Source organism: Conger conger, chromosome 6, assembly GCF_963514075.1.
Source record: "Conger conger chromosome 6, fConCon1.1, whole genome shotgun sequence".
NCBI lineage: Eukaryota > Metazoa > Chordata > Actinopteri > Anguilliformes > Congridae > Conger > Conger conger.
This window is the reverse complement of record NC_083765.1, coordinates 64,784,683-64,799,592: the sequence shown is the minus strand read 5'-3', so window position 1 is coordinate 64,799,592 and position 14,910 is coordinate 64,784,683. Positions and strand designations below refer to the sequence as shown.

At 44.9% G+C, this 14,910-nt stretch overlaps 9 non-coding genes across 9 annotated transcripts; all 9 read right to left on the bottom strand.

Annotated features, from left to right (window-relative positions):
- Positions 1–404: 404 nt before the first annotated feature.
- trnag-ccc (transfer RNA glycine (anticodon CCC)) lies at positions 405–475 on the bottom strand. The gene has a single exon. It is a non-coding gene; the product is annotated as a tRNA-Gly (tRNA).
- Positions 476–1,815: 1,340 nt separating this feature from the next.
- trnag-ccc (transfer RNA glycine (anticodon CCC)) lies at positions 1,816–1,886 on the bottom strand. The gene has a single exon. It is a non-coding gene; the product is annotated as a tRNA-Gly (tRNA).
- A 1,849-nt stretch (positions 1,887–3,735) lies between these two features.
- trnag-ccc (transfer RNA glycine (anticodon CCC)) lies at positions 3,736–3,806 on the bottom strand. The gene has a single exon. It is a non-coding gene; the product is annotated as a tRNA-Gly (tRNA).
- Positions 3,807–4,212: 406 nt separating this feature from the next.
- On the bottom strand, positions 4,213–4,283 carry trnag-ccc (transfer RNA glycine (anticodon CCC)). Its single transcript has one exon. It is a non-coding gene; the product is annotated as a tRNA-Gly (tRNA).
- Positions 4,284–6,130: 1,847 nt separating this feature from the next.
- trnag-ccc (transfer RNA glycine (anticodon CCC)) lies at positions 6,131–6,201 on the bottom strand. Its single transcript has one exon. It is a non-coding gene; the product is annotated as a tRNA-Gly (tRNA).
- Positions 6,202–8,047: 1,846 nt separating this feature from the next.
- trnag-ccc (transfer RNA glycine (anticodon CCC)) lies at positions 8,048–8,118 on the bottom strand. The gene has a single exon. It is a non-coding gene; the product is annotated as a tRNA-Gly (tRNA).
- A 1,846-nt stretch (positions 8,119–9,964) lies between these two features.
- Positions 9,965–10,035, bottom strand: trnag-ccc (transfer RNA glycine (anticodon CCC)). Its single transcript has one exon. It is a non-coding gene; the product is annotated as a tRNA-Gly (tRNA).
- A 1,369-nt stretch (positions 10,036–11,404) lies between these two features.
- trnag-ccc (transfer RNA glycine (anticodon CCC)) lies at positions 11,405–11,475 on the bottom strand. The gene has a single exon. It is a non-coding gene; the product is annotated as a tRNA-Gly (tRNA).
- Positions 11,476–13,322: 1,847 nt separating this feature from the next.
- trnag-ccc (transfer RNA glycine (anticodon CCC)) lies at positions 13,323–13,393 on the bottom strand. The gene has a single exon. It is a non-coding gene; the product is annotated as a tRNA-Gly (tRNA).
- Between the last annotated feature and the right edge of the window lie 1,517 nt (positions 13,394–14,910).

Below are 14,910 nucleotides of genomic sequence, written 5' to 3'. Positions count from 1 at the left end.
AGAGTGGCCATGGTTTATGCCTCCTAATAAAGGGATGAGTCTGAAAACCAGACCACAATCTGTTGACAAAGGACGAGAGAATGACATGAAACATTCCCAGAAAGGGAATCCATAGCTAACAATTGGGGAGAATGCACAAAACCAAACGACTTGACCATTAAGGAAAGAAGCAGCATAAAAAAGAACAGTCTATTTTCACATTTCAGATGGCACACTCAAGTACTCCAATGGCACAACCTGGATTATCTAGAGGCAATGCAGTTCATTGGAGATTGCGATACAGCAGAGGAGTACAGAAAGGGCTTTGAAAAGTTCCAAATGTCCGGATATTTCAAGACAGCCAACATTAAGGTACGTCTGGCAAAGAGAAGAAGCGGCAGCAGCCCAAAAGGCAACAGGACCCTTGCGCCAGCCGGGAATCGAACCCAGGTCGCAAGAATGGGAATCTTGCATGATACCCCTACACCACTGGCACACAGAGTGGCCATGGTTTATGCCTCCTAATAAAGGGATGAGTCTGAAAACCAGACCACAATCTGTTTTCAAAGGACAAGAGAGAATGACATGAAACATTCCCAGAAACGGAATCCATAGCTAACAATTAGGGAGAATGCACAGAAACAAAACGACTTGACCATTAAGGAAAGAAGCAGCATAAAAAAGAACAGTCTATTTTCACATTTCAGATGGCACACTCAAGTACTCCAATGGCACAACCTGGATTATCTAGAGGCAATGCAGTTCATTGGAGATTGCGATAGAGCAGAGGAGTACAGAAAGGGCTTTGAAACGTTCCAAATGTCCGGATATTTCAACACAGCCAACATTAAGGTACGTCTGGCAAAGAGAAGAAGCGGCAGCAGCCCAAAAGGGAACAGGACCCTTGCGCCAGCCTGGAATCGAACGCAGGTCGCAAGAAGGGGAATCTAACATGATACCCCAACACCACTAGCACACACCAAGGGCAATTTTTATGCCTCCTAATAATGGGATGAGCCTGAAAACCAGACCACAATCTGTTGACAAAGGACTAGAGAGAATGACATAAAACATTCCCAGAAAGGGAATCCATAGCTAACAATTGGGGAAAATGCATAGAAGCAAAACGACTTGACCATTATGGAAATAAGCAGCATGAAAAAGAACAGTCTATTTTCAAGTTGCAGATGGCACACTCAAGTAGTCCAATGGCATAACCTGGATTATGTTCAGGCAAAGCAGTTCATTGGAGATTGCGATAGAGCAGAGGAGTACAGAAAGGGCTTTGAAACGTTCCAAATGTCCGGATATTTCAACACAGCCAACAGTAAGGTACGTCTGGCAAAGAGAAGAAGCGGCAGCAGCCCCAAATGGAACAAGACCCTTGCGCCAGCTGGGAATCTTGCATGATACACCTACACCACTGGCACACAGAGTGGCCATGGTTTATGCCTCCTAATAAAGGGATGAGTCTGAAAACCAGACCACAATCTGTTGACAAAGGACGAGAGAATGACATGAAACATTCCCAGAAAGGGAATCCATAGCTAACAATTGGGGAGAATGCACAAAACCAAACGACTTGACCATTAAGGAAAGAAGCAGCATAAAAAAGAACAGTCTATTTTCACATTTCAGATGGCACACTCAAGTACTCCAATGGCACAACCTGGATTATCTAGAGGCAATGCAGTTCATTGGAGATTGCGATACAGCAGAGGAGTACAGAAAGGGCTTTGAAACGTTCCAAATGTCCGGATATTTCAACACAGCCAACATTAAGGTACGTCTGGCAAAGAGAAGAAGCGGCAGCAGCCCAAAAGGCAACAGGACCCTTGCGCCAGCCGGGAATCGAACCCAGGTCGCAAGAATGGGAATCTTGCATGATACCCCTACACCACTGGCACACAGAGTGGCCATGGTTTATGCCTCCTAATAAAGGGATGAGTCTGAAAACCAGACCACAATCTGTTTTCAAAGGACAAGAGAGAATGACATGAAACATTCCCAGAAACGGAATCCATAGCTAACAATTAGGGAGAATGCACAGAAACAAAACGACTTGACCATTAAGGAAAGAAGCAGCATAAAAAAGAACAGTCTATTTTCACATTTCAGATGGCACACTCAAGTACTCCAATGGCACAACCTGGATTATCTAGAGGCAATGCAGTTCATTGGAGATTGCGATAGAGCAGAGGAGTACAGAAAGGGCTTTGAAACGTTCCAAATGTCCGGATATTTCAACACAGCCAACATTAAGGTACGTCTGGCAAAGAGAAGAAGCGGCAGCAGCCCAAAAGGGAACAGGACCCTTGCGCCAGCCTGGAATCGAACGCAGGTCGCAAGAAGGGGAATCTAACATGATACCCCAACACCACTAGCACACACCAAGGGCAATTTTTATGCCTCCTAATAATGGGATGAGCCTGAAAACCAGACCACAATCTGTTGACAAAGGACTAGAGAGAATGACATAAAACATTCCCAGAAAGGGAATCCATAGCTAACAATTGGGGAAAATGCATAGAAGCAAAACGACTTGACCATTATGGAAATAAGCAGCATGAAAAAGAACAGTCTATTTTCAAGTTGCAGATGGCACACTCAAGTAGTCCAATGGCATAACCTGGATTATGTTCAGGCAAAGCAGTTCATTGGAGATTGCGATAGAGCAGAGGAGTACAGAAAGGGCTTTGAAACGTTCCAAATGTCCGGATATTTCAACACAGCCAACATTAAGGTACGTCTGGCAAAGAGAAGAAGCGGCAGCAGCCCAAAAGGGAACCAGACCCTTGCGCCAGCCAGGAATCGAACGCGGGTCGCAAGAAGAGGAATCTAACATGATACCCCAACACCATTAGCACACACCAAGGGCAATTTTTATGCCTCCTAATAATGGGATGAGCCTGAAAACCAGACCACAATCTGTTGACAAAGGACTAGAGAGAATGACATAAAACATTCCCAGAAAGGGAATCCATGGCTAACAATTGGGGAGAATGCACAGAAGCAAAACGACTTGACCATTATGGAAATAAGCAACATAAAAAAGAACAGTCTATTTTCAAGTTGCAGATGGCACACTTAAGTAATCCAATGGCACAACCTGGATTATGTACAGGCAAAGCAGTTCATCGGAGATTGCGATAGAGCAGAGGAGTACAGAAAGGGCTTTGAAACGTTCCAAATGTCCGGATATTTCAACACAGCCAACATTAAGGTACGTCTGGCAAAGAGAAGAAGCGGCAGCAGCCCAAAAGGGAACAGGACCCTTGCGCCAGCCCGGAATCGAACGCAGGTCGCAAGAAGGGGAATCTAACATGATACCCCAACACCACTAGCACACACCAAGGGCAATTTTTATGCCTCCTAATAATGGGATGAGCCTGAAAACCAGACCACAATCTGTTGACAAAGGACTAGAGAGAATGACATAAAACATTCCCAGAAAGGGAATCCATAGCTAACAATTGGGGAGAATGCACAGAAGCAAAACGACTTGACCATTATGGAAATAAGCAACATAAAAAAGAACAGTCTATTTTCAAGTTGCAGATGGCACACTCAAGTAATCCAATGGCACAACCTGGATTATGTCCAGGCAAAGCAGTTGATTGGAGATTGCGATAGAGCAGAGGAGTACAGAAAGGGCTTTGAAACGTTCCAAATGTCCGGATATTTCAACACAGCCAACAGTAAGGTAAGTCTGGCAAAGAGAAGAAGCGGCAGCAGCCCCAAATGGAACAAGACCCTTGCGCCAGCTGGGAATCGAACCCAGGTCGCAAGAATGGGAATCTTGCATGATACACCTACACCACTGGCACACAGAGTGGCCATGGTTTATGCCTCCTAATAAAGGGATGAGTCTGAAAACCAGACCACAATCTGTTGACAAAGGACGAGAGAATGACATGAAACATTCCCAGAAAGGGAATCCATAGCTAACAATTGGGGAGAATGCACAAAACCAAACGACTTGACCATTAAGGAAAGAAGCAGCATAAAAAAGAACAGTCTATTTTCACATTTCAGATGGCACACTCAAGTACTCCAATGGCACAACCTGGATTATCTAGAGGCAATGCAGTTCATTGGAGATTGCGATACAGCAGAGGAGTACAGAAAGGGCTTTGAAACGTTCCAAATGTCCGGATATTTCAACACAGCCAACATTAAGGTACGTCTGGCAAAGAGAAGAAGCGGCAGCAGCCCAAAAGGCAACAGGACCCTTGCGCCAGCCGGGAATCGAACCCAGGTCGCAAGAATGGGAATCTTGCATGATACCCCTACACCACTGGCACACAGAGTGGCCATGGTTTATGCCTCCTAATAAAGGGATGAGTCTGAAAACCAGACCACAATCTGTTTTCAAAGGACAAGAGAGAATGACATGAAACATTCCCAGAAACGGAATCCATAGCTAACAATTAGGGAGAATGCACAGAAACAAAACGACTTGACCATTAAGGAAAGAAGCAGCATAAAAAAGAACAGTCTATTTTCACATTTCAGATGGCACACTCAAGTACTCCAATGGCACAACCTGGATTATCTAGAGGCAATGCAGTTCATTGGAGATTGCGATAGAGCAGAGGAGTACAGAAAGGGCTTTGAAACGTTCCAAATGTCCGGATATTTCAACACAGCCAACATTAAGGTACGTCTGGCAAAGAGAAGAAGCGGCAGCAGCCCAAAAGGGAACAGGACCCTTGCGCCAGCCTGGAATCGAACGCAGGTCGCAAGAAGGGGAATCTAACATGATACCCCAACACCACTAGCACACACCAAGGGCAATTTTTATGCCTCCTAATAATGGGATGAGCCTGAAAACCAGACCACAATCTGTTGACAAAGGACTAGAGAGAATGACATAAAACATTCCCAGAAAGGGAATCCATAGCTAACAATTGGGGAAAATGCATAGAAGCAAAACGACTTGACCATTATGGAAATAAGCAGCATGAAAAAGAACAGTCTATTTTCAAGTTGCAGATGGCACACTCAAGTAGTCCAATGGCATAACCTGGATTATGTGCAGGCAAAGCAGTTCATTGGAGATTGCGATAGAGCAGAGGAGTACAGAAAGGGCTTTGAAACGTTCCAAATGTCCGGATATTTCAACACAGCCAACATTAAGGTACGTCTGGCAAAGAGAAGAAGCGGCAGCAGCCCAAAAGGCAACAGGACCCTTGCGCCAGCCCGGAATCGAACCCGGGTCGCAAGAATGGGAATCTTGCATGATACCCCTACACCACTGGCACACAGAGTGGCCATGGTTTATGCCTCCTAATAAAGGGATGAGTCTGAAAACCAGACCACAATCTGTTGACAAAGGACGAGAGAATGACATGAAACATTCCCAGAAAGGGAATCCATAGCTAACAATTGGGGAGAATGCACAAAAACAAAACGACTTGACCATTATGGAAATAAGCAGCATGAAAAAGAACAGTCTATTTTCAAGTTGCAGATGGCACACTCAAGTAGTCCAATGGCATAACCTGGATTATGTGCAGGCAAAGCAGTTCATTGGAGATTGCGATAGAGCAGAGGAGTACAGAAAGGGCTTTGAAACGTTCCAAATGTCCGGATATTTCAACACAGCCAACATTAAGGTACGTCTGGCAAAGAGAAGAAGCGGCAGCAGCCCAAAAGGGAACCAGACCCTTGCGCCAGCCAGGAATCGAACGCGGGTCGCAAGAAGAGGAATCTAACATGATACCCCAACACCATTAGCACACACCAAGGGCAATTTTTATGCCTCCTAATAATGGGATGAGCCTGAAAACCAGACCACAATCTGTTGACAAAGGACTAGAGAGAATGACATAAAACATTCCCAGAAAGGGAATCCATGGCTAACAATTTGGGAGAATGCACAGAAGCAAAACGACTTGACCATTATGGAAATAAGCAACATAAAAAAGAACAGTCTATTTTCAAGTTGCAGATGGCACACTTAAGTAATCCAATGGCACAACCTGGATTATGTACAGGCAAAGCAGTTCATTGGAGATTGCGATAGAGCAGAGGAGTACAGAAAGGGCTTTGAAACGTTCCAAATGTCCGGATATTTCAACACAGCCAACAGTAAGGTAAGTCTGGCAAAGAGAAGAAGCGGCAGCAGCCCCAAATGGAACAAGACCCTTGCGCCAGCTGGGAATCGAACCCAGGTCGCAAGAATGGGAATCTTGCATGATACCCCTACACCACTGGCACACAGAGTGGCCATGGTTTATGCCTCCTAATAAAGGGATGAGTCTGAAAACCAGACCACAATCTGTTTTCAAAGGACAAGAGAGAATGACATGAAACATTCCCAGAAACGGAATCCATAGCTAACAATTAGGGAGAATGCACAGAAACAAAACGACTTGACCATTAAGGAAAGAAGCAGCATAAAAAAGAACAGTCTATTTTCACATTTCAGATGGCACACTCAAGTAATCCAATGGCACAACCTGGATTATCTAGAGGCAATCCAGTTCATTGGAGATTGCGATACAGCAGAGGAGTACAGAAAGGGCTTTGAAACGTTCCAAATGTCCGGATATTTCAACACAGCCAACATTAAGGTACGTCTGGCAAAGAGAAGAAGCGGCAGCAGCCCAAAAGGGAACAGGACCCTTGCGCCAGCCTGGAATCGAACGCAGGTCGCAAGAAGGGGAATCTAACATGATACCCCAACACCACTAGCACACACCAAGGGCAATTTTTATGCCTCCTAATAATGGGATGAGCCTGAAAACCAGACCACAATCTGTTGACAAAGGACTAGAGAGAATGACATAAAACATTCCCAGAAAGGAAATCCATAGCTAACAATTGGGGAAAATGCACAGAAGCAAAACGACTTGACCATTATGGAAATAAGCAACATGAAAAAGAACAGTCTATTTTCAAGTTGCAGATGGCACACTCAAGTAATCCAATGGCACAACCTGGATTATGTGCAGGCAAAACAGTTCATTGGAGATTGCGATAGAGCAGAGGAGTACAGAAAGGGCTTTGAAACGTTCCAAATGTCCGGATATTTCAACACAGCCAACATTAAGGTACGTCTGGCAAAGAGAAGAAGCGGCAGCAGCCCAAAAGGGAACCAGACCCTTGCGCCAGCCAGGAATCGAACGCGGGTCGCAAGAAGAGGAATCTAACATGATACCCCAACACCATTAGCACACACCAAGGGCAATTTTTATGCCTCCTAATAAAGGGATGAGCCTGAAAACCAGACCACAATCTGTTGACAAAGGACTAGAGAGAATGACATAAAACATTCCCAGAAAGGGAATCCATGGCTAACAATTGGGGAGAATGCACAGAAGCAAAACGACTTGACCATTATGGAAATAAGCAACATAAAAAAGAACAGTCTATTTTCAAGTTGCAGATGGCACACTTAAGTAATCCAATGGTACAACCTGGATTATGTACAGGCAAAGCAGTTCATTGGAGATTGCGATAGAGCAGAGGAGTACAGAAAGGGCTTTGAAACGTTCCAAATGTCCGGATATTTCAACACAGCCAACATTAAGGTACGTCTGGCAAAGAGAAGAAGCGGCAGCAGCCCAAAAGGGAACAGGACCCTTGCGCCAGCCTGGAATCGAACGCAGGTCGCAAGAAGGGGAATCTAACATGATACCCCAACACCACTAGCACACACCAAGGGCAATTTTTATGCCTCCTAATAATGGGATGAGTCTGAAAACCAGACCACAATCTGTTGACAAAGGACGAGAGAATGACATGAAACATTCCCAGAAAGGGAATCCATAGCTAACAATTGGGGAGAATGCACAAAACCAAACGACTTGACCATTAAGGAAAGAAGCAGCATAAAAAAGAACAGTCTATTTTCACATTTCAGATGGCACACTCAAGTACTCCAATGGCACAACCTGGATTATCTAGAGGCAATGCAGTTCATTGGAGATTGCGATAGAGCAGAGGAGTACAGAAAGGGCTTTGAAACGTTCCAAATGTCCGGATATTTCAACACAGCCAACATTAAGGTACGTCTGGCAAAGAGAAGAAGCGGCAGCAGCCCAAAAGGCAACAGGACCCTTGCGCCAGGCGGGAATCGAACCCGGGTCGCAAGAATGGGAATCTTGCATGATACCCCTACACCACTGGCACACAGAGTGGCCTTGGTTTATGCCTCCTAATAAAGGGATGAGTCTGAAAACCAGACCACAATCTGTTTTCAAAGGACAAGAGAGAATGACATGAAACATTCCCAGAAACGGAATCCATAGCTAACAATTAGGGAGAATGCACAGAAACAAAACGACTTGACCATTAAGGAAAGAAGCAGCATAAAAAAGAACAGTCTATTTTCACATTTCAGATGGCACACTCAAGTAATCCAATGGCACAACCTGGATTATCTAGAGGCAATCCAGTTCATTGGAGATTGCGATACAGCAGAGGAGTACAGAAAGGGCTTTGAAACGTTCCAAATGTCCGGATATTTCAACACAGCCAACATTAAGGTACGTCTGGCAAAGAGAAGAAGCGGCAGCAGCCCAAAAGGGAACAGGACCCTTGCGCCAGCCTGGAATCGAACGCAGGTCGCAAGAAGGGGAATCTAACATGATACCCCAACACCACTAAAACACACCAAGGGCAATTTTTATGCCTCCTAATAATGGGATGAGCCTGAAAACCAGACCACAATCTGTTGACAAAGGACTAGAGAGAATGACATAAAACATTCCCAGAAAGGAAATCCATAGCTAACAATTGGGGAAAATGCACAGAAGCAAAACGACTTGACCATTATGGAAATAAGCAACATGAAAAAGAACAGTCTATTTTCAAGTTGCAGATGGCACACTCAAGTAATCCAATGGCACAACCTGGATTATGTGCAGGCAAAACAGTTCATTGGAGATTGCGATAGAGCAGAGGAGTACAGAAAGGGCTTTGAAACGTTCCAAATGTCCGGATATTTCAACACAGCCAACATTAAGGTACGTCTGGCAAAGAGAAGAAGCGGCAGCAGCCCAAAAGGGAACCAGACCCTTGCGCCAGCCAGGAATCGAACGCGGGTCGCAAGAAGAGGAATCTAACATGATACCCCAACACCATTAGCACACACCAAGGGCAATTTTTATGCCTCCTAATAAAGGGATGAGCCTGAAAACCAGACCACAATCTGTTGACAAAGGACTAGAGAGAATGACATAAAACATTCCCAGAAAGGGAATCCATGGCTAACAATTGGGGAGAATGCACAGAAGCAAAACGACTTGACCATTATGGAAATAAGCAACATAAAAAAGAACAGTCTATTTTCAAGTTGCAGATGGCACACTTAAGTAATCCAATGGTACAACCTGGATTATGTACAGGCAAAGCAGTTCATTGGAGATTGCGATAGAGCAGAGGAGTACAGAAAGGGCTTTGAAACGTTCCAAATGTCCGGATATTTCAACACAGCCAACATTAAGGTACGTCTGGCAAAGAGAAGAAGCGGCAGCAGCCCAAAAGGGAACAGGACCCTTGCGCCAGCCTGGAATCGAACGCAGGTCGCAAGAAGGGGAATCTAACATGATACCCCAACACCACTAGCACACACCAAGGGCAATTTTTATGCCTCCTAATAATGGGATGAGTCTGAAAACCAGACCACAATCTGTTGACAAAGGACGAGAGAATGACATGAAACATTCCCAGAAAGGGAATCCATAGCTAACAATTGGGGAGAATGCACAAAACCAAACGACTTGACCATTAAGGAAAGAAGCAGCATAAAAAAGAACAGTCTATTTTCACATTTCAGATGGCACACTCAAGTACTCCAATGGCACAACCTGGATTATCTAGAGGCAATGCAGTTCATTGGAGATTGCGATAGAGCAGAGGAGTACAGAAAGGGCTTTGAAACGTTCCAAATGTCCGGATATTTCAACACAGCCAACATTAAGGTACGTCTGGCAAAGAGAAGAAGCGGCAGCAGCCCAAAAGGCAACAGGACCCTTGCGCCAGGCGGGAATCGAACCCGGGTCGCAAGAATGGGAATCTTGCATGATACCCCTACACCACTGGCACACAGAGTGGCCTTGGTTTATGCCTCCTAATAAAGGGATGAGTCTGAAAACCAGACCACAATCTGTTTTCAAAGGACAAGAGAGAATGACATGAAACATTCCCAGAAACGGAATCCATAGCTAACAATTAGGGAGAATGCACAGAAACAAAACGACTTGACCATTAAGGAAAGAAGCAGCATAAAAAAGAACAGTCTATTTTCACATTTCAGATGGCACACTCAAGTAATCCAATGGCACAACCTGGATTATCTAGAGGCAATCCAGTTCATTGGAGATTGCGATACAGCAGAGGAGTACAGAAAGGGCTTTGAAACGTTCCAAATGTCCGGATATTTCAACACAGCCAACATTAAGGTACGTCTGGCAAAGAGAAGAAGCGGCAGCAGCCCAAAAGGGAACAGGACCCTCGCGCCAGCCTGGAATCGAACGCAGGTCGCAAGAAGGGGAATCTAACATGATACCCCAACACCACTAGCACACACCAAGGGCAATTTTAATGCCTCCTAATAATGGGATGAGCCTGAAAACCAGACCACAATCTGTTGACAAAGGACTAGAGAGAATGACATAAAACATTCCCAGAAAGGGAATCCATAGCTAACAATTGGGGAAAATGCATAGAAGCAAAACGACTTGACCATTATGGAAATAAGCAGCATGAAAAAGAACAGTCTATTTTCAAGTTGCAGATGGCACACTCAAGTAGTCCAATGGCATAACCTGGATTATGTGCAGGCAAAGCAGTTCATTGGAGATTGCGATAGAGCAGAGGAGTACAGAAAGGGCTTTGAAACGTTCCAAATGTCCGGATATTTCAACACAGCCAACATTAAGGTACGTCTGGCAAAGAGAAGAAGCGGCAGCAGCCCAAAAGGGAACCAGACCCTTGCGCCAGCCAGGAATCGAACGCGGGTCGCAAGAAGAGGAATCTAACATGATACCCCAACACCATTAGCACACACCAAGGGCAATTTTTATGCCTCCTAATAATGGGATGAGCCTGAAAACCAGACCACAATCTGTTGACAAAGGACTAGAGAGAATGACATAAAACATTCCCAGAAAGGGAATCCATGGCTAACAATTGGGGAGAATGCACAGAAGCAAAACGACTTGACCATTATGGAAATAAGCAACATAAAAAAGAACAGTCTATTTTCAAGTTGCAGATGGCACACTCAAGTAATCCAATGGCACAACCTGGATTATGTCCAGGCAAAGCAGTTGATTGGAGATTGCGATAGAGCAGAGGAGTACAGAAAGGGCTTTGAAACGTTCCAAATGTCCGGATATTTCAACACAGCCAACAGTAAGGTAAGTCTGGCAAAGAGAAGAAGCGGCAGCAGCCCCAAATGGAACAAGACCCTTGCGCCAGCTGGGAATCGAACCCAGGTCGCAAGAATGGGAATCTTGCATGATACCCCTACACCACTGGCACACAGAGTGGCCATGGTTTATGCCTCCTAATAAAGGGATGAGTCTGAAAACCAGACCACAATCTGTTGACAAAGGACGAGAGAATGACATGAAACATTCCCAGAAAGGGAATCCATAGCTAACAATTGGGGAGAATGCACAAAAACAAAACGACTTGACCATTAAGGAAAGAAGCAGCATAAAAAAGAACAGTCTATTTTCACATTTCAGATGGCACACTCAAGTACTCCAATGGCACAACCTGGATTATCTAGAGGCAATGCAGTTCATTGGAGATTGCGATACAGCAGAGGAGTACAGAAAGGGCTTTGAAACGTTCCAAATGTCCGGATATTTCAACACAGCCAACATTAAGGTACGTCTGGCAAAGAGAAGAAGCGGCAGCAGCCCAAAAGGCAACAGGACCCTTGCGCCAGCCCGGAATCGAACCCGGGTCGCAAGAATGGGAATCTTGCATGATACCCCTACACCACTGGCACACAGAGTGGCCATGGTTTATGCCTCCTAATAAAGGGATGAGTCTGAAAACCAGACCACAATCTGTTTTCAAAGGACAAGAGAGAATGACATGAAACATTCCCAGAAACGGAATCCATAGCTAACAATTAGGGAGAATGCACAGAAACAAAACGACTTGACCATTAAGGAAAGAAGCAGCATAAAAAAGAACAGTCTATTTTCACATTTCAGATGGCACACTCAAGTACTCCAATGGCACAACCTGGATTATCTAGAGGCAATGCAGTTCATTGGAGATTGCGATAGAGCAGAGGAGTACAGAAAGGGCTTTGAAACGTTCCAAATGTCCGGATATTTCAACACAGCCAACATTAAGGTACGTCTGGCAAAGAGAAGAAGCGGCAGCAGCCCAAAAGGGAACCAGACCCTTGCGCCAGCCAGGAATCGAACGCGGGTCGCAAGAAGAGGAATCTAACATGATACCCCAACACCATTAGCACACACCAAGGGCAATTTTTATGCCTCCTAATAATGGGATGAGCCTGAAAACCAGACCACAATCTGTTGACAAAGGACTAGAGAGAATGACATAAAACATTCCCAGAAAGGGAATCCATGGCTAACAATTGGGGAGAATGCACAGAAGCAAAACGACTTGACCATTATGGAAATATACAACATAAAAAAGAACAGTCTATTTTCAAGTTGCAGATGGCACACTTAAGTAATCCAATGGCACAACCTGGATTATGTACAGGCAAAGCAGTTCATTGGAGATTGCGATAGAGCAGAGGAGTACAGAAAGGGCTTTGAAACGTTCCAAATGTCCGGATATTTCAACACAGCCAACATTAAGGTACGTCTGGCAAAGAGAAGAAGCGGCAGCAGCCCAAAAGGGAACAGGACCCTTGCGCCAGCCCGGAATCGAACGCAGGTCGCAAGAAGGGGAATCTAACATGATACCCCAACACCACTAGCACACACCAAGGGCAATTTTTATGCCTCCTAATAATGGGATGAGCCTGAAAACCAGACCACAATCTGTTGACAAAGGACTAGAGAGAATGACATAAAACATTCCCAGAAAGGGAATCCATAGCTAACAATTGGGGAGAATGCACAGAAGCAAAACGACTTGACCATTATGGAAATAAGCAACATAAAAAAGAACAGTCTATTTTCAAGTTGCAGATGGCACACTCAAGTAATCCAATGGCACAACCTGGATTATGTCCAGGCAAAGCAGTTGATTGGAGATTGCGATAGAGCAGAGGAGTACAGAAAGGGCTTTGAAACGTTCCAAATGTCCGGATATTTCAACACAGCCAACAGTAAGGTAAGTCTGGCAAAGAGAAGAAGCGGCAGCAGCCCCAAATGGAACAAGACCCTTGCGCCAGCTGGGAATCGAACCCAGGTCGCAAGAATGGGAATCTTGCATGATACCCCTACACCACTGGCACACAGAGTGGCCATGGTTTATGCCTCCTAATAAAGGGATGAGTCTGAAAACCAGACCACAATCTGTTGACAAAGGACGAGAGAATGACATGAAACATTCCCAGAAAGGGAATCCATAGCTAACAATTGGGGAGAATGCACAAAAACAAAACGACTTGACCATTAAGGAAAGAAGCAGCATAAAAAAGAACAGTCTATTTTCACATTTCAGATGGCACACTCAAGTACTCCAATGGCACAACCTGGATTATCTAGAGGCAATGCAGTTCATTGGAGATTGCGATACAGCAGAGGAGTACAGAAAGGGCTTTGAAACGTTCCAAATGTCCGGATATTTCAACACAGCCAACATTAAGGTACGTCTGGCAAAGAGAAGAAGCGGCAGCAGCCCAAGAGGCAACAGGACCCTTGCGCCAGCCCGGAATCGAACCCGGGTCGCAAGAATGGGAATCTTGCATGATACACCTACACCACTGGCACACAGAGTGGCCATGGTTTATGCCTCCTAATAAAGGGATGAGTCTGAAAACCAGACCACAATCTGTTGACAAAGGACGAGAGAATGACATGAAACATTCCCAGAAACGGAATCCATAGCTAACAATTAGGGAGAATGCACAGAAACAAAACGACTTGACCATTAAGGAAAGAAGCAGCATAAAAAAGAACAGTCTATTTTCACATTTCAGATGGCACACTCAAGTACTCCAATGGCACAACCTGGATTATCTAGAGGCAATGCAGTTCATTGGAGATTGCGATACAGCAGAGGAGTACAGAAAGGGCTTTGAAACGTTCCAAATGTCCGGATATTTCAACACAGCCAACATTAAGGTACGTCTGGCAAAGAGAAGAAGCGGCAGCAGCCCAAAAGGCAACAGGACCCTTGCGCCAGCCCGGAATCGAACCCGGGTCGCAAGAATGGGAATCTTGCATGATACCCCTACACCACAGGCACACAGAGTGGCCATGGTTTATGCCTCCTAATAAAGGGATGAGTCTGAAAACCAGACCACAATCTGTTTTCAAAGGACAAGAGAGAATGACATGAAACATTCCCAGAAACGGAATCCATAGCTAACAATTAGGGAGAATGCACAGAAACAAAACGACTTGACCATTAAGGAAAGAAGCAGCATAAAAAAGAACAGTCTATTTTCACATTTCAGATGGCACACTCAAGTACTCCAATGGCACAACCTGGATTATCTAGAGGCAATGCAGTTCATTGGAGATTGCGATAGAGCAGAGGAGTACAGAAAGGGCTTTGAAACGTTCCAAATGTCCGGATATTTCAACACAGCCAACATTAAGGTACGTCTGGCAAAGAGAAGAAGCGGCAGCAGCCCAAAAGGGAACCAGACCCTTGCGCCAGCCAGGAATTGAACGCGGGTCGCAAGAAGAGGAATCTAACATGATACCCCAACACCATTAGCACACACCAAGGGCAATTTTTATGCCTCCTAATAATGGGATGAGCCTGAAAACCAGACCACAATCTGTTGACAAAGGACTAGAG